This window comes from Elephantulus edwardii, unplaced genomic scaffold (assembly GCF_000299155.1).
Source record: "Elephantulus edwardii isolate Elephantulus edwardi_28Jun2011 unplaced genomic scaffold, EleEdw1.0 scaffold00165, whole genome shotgun sequence".
NCBI classification, from domain to species: Eukaryota; Metazoa; Chordata; class Mammalia; order Macroscelidea; family Macroscelididae; genus Elephantulus; species Elephantulus edwardii.
The window spans coordinates 1,259,227-1,263,091 of NW_006399915.1; positions in this window are offsets into that span (position 1 = coordinate 1,259,227).

Below are 3,865 nucleotides of genomic sequence, written 5' to 3' on the forward strand. Positions count from 1 at the left end.
AAAAAAAAGAGAGGAACGAACTGGGGGTGGGTGGGTGGAGAAAATACTGCAACAATGAATGAATGGAAATCTAAAATCTCTTTAAATGTTTATTAAAATTAATACAATGAAATTTTTTAAAAAGATTAAGTCCCTGTGTGCATCTTCCCCCACACACACACCCTCCCCCAACACAATAGGGTGAAAAGAAAACCCACTGATTGGGGCAAACCATTAGTAATGTCATCTCAAACAAGGGTCTCATAATGAAGTTTACAGAACACGACAGGGCCTCCACAAGGAAAAGACTTTTGACTCACTCACAAAATAGGCAAGAGACGTGGAAAGACTTTTCATAGATGAAGACATTCGAATGGCCAACAGACACATGAAGAAATGTTCAAAATCACATGCAATAAGAGAGATACAAATCAAAACCACAATGAGATACCATCTCACCCCAGGAGCAGTAGCAAAATTTAAATATTCTTCAAAGCAATATATATTGGAGAGGATGTGGACAGATTAGAACACTGATACATTATTGGTGGGATTGTAAAATATTATATCCAGCCATCTGCACCACATGCCGCATGGTAACCCCCAGACTTGAGATCCTCTGTATATAAACTGTGTAAGTTGGCAGCACTGACATCTTACAATCCCAGAGACAAATGAACACATTAAGCTTCAGGAGAGAAAGATCAGGAGGTGAGAAACTGCCACCCAGAGAGAGCCCTTTTGGGGACTTGTGTGAAGACAGAAAGGAAACCCCCCTGGGGATAGTTCCTTCCAACTGGAGATCCTTACCTCCATGGTGGCAGGTCCATCCCAGGGACCAAGCAGGATAACAAGAGTTTGGAACACAGAGGTACAAGCAGGGGAAAAACTTTTTCAACTTCCTCAAATGACATGTTGAGTTGCAAAAAAGAAAGCTGACTTGAACTCCCCACCACCACCCCTGCCCCACCCCCCCAAGACAGAAACTGCTCAAATGGAGAACCTAGTCTCATACCACTTAGCCATTCCATAGAAAAAAGGAAGACAATAGAGTTTGGGACAGAGGGCTACATTAAGGTGAGATTTCTGGAAGGCTGCCATCCAGAATAGAGAGACCCTGAAGGACCTTAGGAAAGGCAAATTTCCCAAAAAGGACTTTCGGTAAAGTGAGTGGCTCAACCTATAGATTGAACATTTTTAACCCAGCAACTAATCAATAACATCATAAAGATAAAAATTACTGAGAACTTATATAGACACAATAGAAATGGCCTAACACTATCAAGAGAAACCTCACATAATGTCAAGAAAGCAGCAAGCAGCTTCAGACACTGTGAGAAAACCAATTAAAGCCTTCTAAAAGAAAAAAAAAATAGCGAATATTGCAGACCAAATGAACACCCCAGACTCAAGAATGAGATATAAGTTATATGTTGATGTGGAGACATTTGAGCAGCTAGTAAAGAAAGTATAAATGATAGAAGAAACAATGGAAGCAACAAATAAAAAAGAGTACCCAAGAGGTAGAGAACCAGAGGAAGCATATTGATAAAGAGTTATTTGAACAGCTACAGAAGAAGGAGCAAATGATGGAAAAAAACAATGAAAACCATCAGGAGTACAAATACTCCAAACACATGTAGCTAGAAGAAATATATTGAAGAGGATGAACTTGTACAATATGGAAGAAAATTCAAAAGATGAAAGGAAAAAATTGAAACTATAGATAAAGAGGCCCAAGAATTTGAAAAATCATCACAAGATAGAGACTATACAACCAATGCAGTACTGGAAATAACAGAAATATATAAAAATTCAATCCTAATATTAAGACTATAATGGCAGAAATGTCCAACATACTAGAGGGACCAAAAAGTAGAACAGAAGATCTAGAGCAGAGAATCAGTGAGTTGGAAGAGAAGAACTCCAACAAAACATATTGGAAGAAAAATCAGAAATGAAATATAAAGAAAATGAAGAAAACATTAGAATCATGTGGGAGACATAAAAAGGAATAACATATGTATGATTGGAATTCTAGAATATGATAAGGACAGGGAAATCACAGGGAAAAAATGTGGAAGAAGTATTAGAAAAAAACTTCCCAACTATTATAACGAATGAGGAACTCTGCTTTCAAAAAGCTCAGTGAACACCAAATAGACGAGACCCAAAAAGAAAAACATCAAAATATATCATGGTCAAATTCTCCAAAATAAAAGATAAGGACGAAATACTAAATGCAGCATGAGAAAAAACAAAGATTCACCTACAAAGGAAAAAGAATAAGTTTAAATTCGGATTTTTCAGCAGAAACCACATCAGAAAGAAGACAATGGTGTGGCGTATGCAGGAAATTGAAAGAAAACAATTGACAACTGAGGATCCTGTACCAAATCACATCCTTTGCAGAAAAGAAAGAACTTAAGGAATTTGTGAAAACAAGACCAAATTTACAAGAACCTTTAAGAGAAATCCTTCACACAGAGAAGCCAAAGAAAAGTGGATAGATACGCCATAGTAACAAGAAATGACAAAACAAGAAAAGTAAAATGGTAATAAAATCTGGCCTCTCAATAATCACCCTTAATGTGAAAGGAATAAATGCACCAATCAACAGAAAAAGAACAGCAGAGAGGATTAAAAAACAAAATCAAAACTCATCAATATGTTGTCTATAAGAGACACATTTATGGAATCTAGCTAAGATGGCCTAGTCTACAACATAAAGAAACTACCAAATACAGACAGAAATGAACAATCTGTAGAGAATAAAACTGATGAATGGGACTTTCGAAAGATTAAATTCCTATGTGCCTCAAAAACTTTTCTAACCGAGTGAAAAGAAAACCAACTGGTTGGGGGAAAACCATTTGACAATACCATTTCAGACAAAGGTCTCTTATCAAAAGATTACAGAATCCTGCAGAGCCTCAATAAGAAAAACACGGATAACACAATCACAAACTAGAAAAAAATTTCACAGAGGATGACATTCAGACGGCCAATAAACACATGAAGAAATGCTCAAAATCACCAGCAATAACAGATGCATATCAAAACTAAAATGATATGCCATCTCACTCCAGTAGGACTGGCAAAGTTTAACAGCACAGCAAATAATAAATGTTGGAGAAGATGTGATGAGATAAGAACTCTTATACACTGTTTGTGTGATTGTAAAATGGTACAACCACTCTGGAAGGCAGTTTGGTGTATCCTCAAAAAGCTGAACATAGAAATTCCATATGACCCAGCTATTCCACTGCTTGGAATATACCCCAAGAAAACTAGAACTGAGGCACAGAGACTTGTACACCAATGTTCATAGCAGCATTATTCACCATTGCAATAACACAGGAACAACCAAAATGTACAACCAAAAGGAATGGATTGAGAAATTATGTTATATTTACATGTAGTACACAGAAACAATGACTTCGTAAATCACTGCCTTTTGGAGGAGTTGGAGAGCATTATGAACTAACCCAGTCTCATAAGAACAAATACTGTGTAAGACCATTATTGTAGAAAGTATAGGAGGATCCAAGTGAGGGACGGTGGGAGCAGAAGGGTGAGGATCGGGGAGGGGGTTAATCATAAAGTTGAAGGGTAGAGGAAGAGGTGGAAAAAGGAAATGGGAAAAATCCAGTGTGGAAAAACCATGTATATGAACTTTATATGTAAACCAGTAAAAAATAAAAATTTAATTACATTTGTTGTTGTTATGTGCCGTCGAGTCGTTTCCGACTCATAGTGACCCTATGCACAACAGCCCTAAACCCTGCTCTATCCTGCACCAACCGCACCGCCTCTGACACACCCATCCCAATTACCCCAGTCACCGAATCAATCCATCTCATAGAGGGTCTTCCCCTCCTGCGCT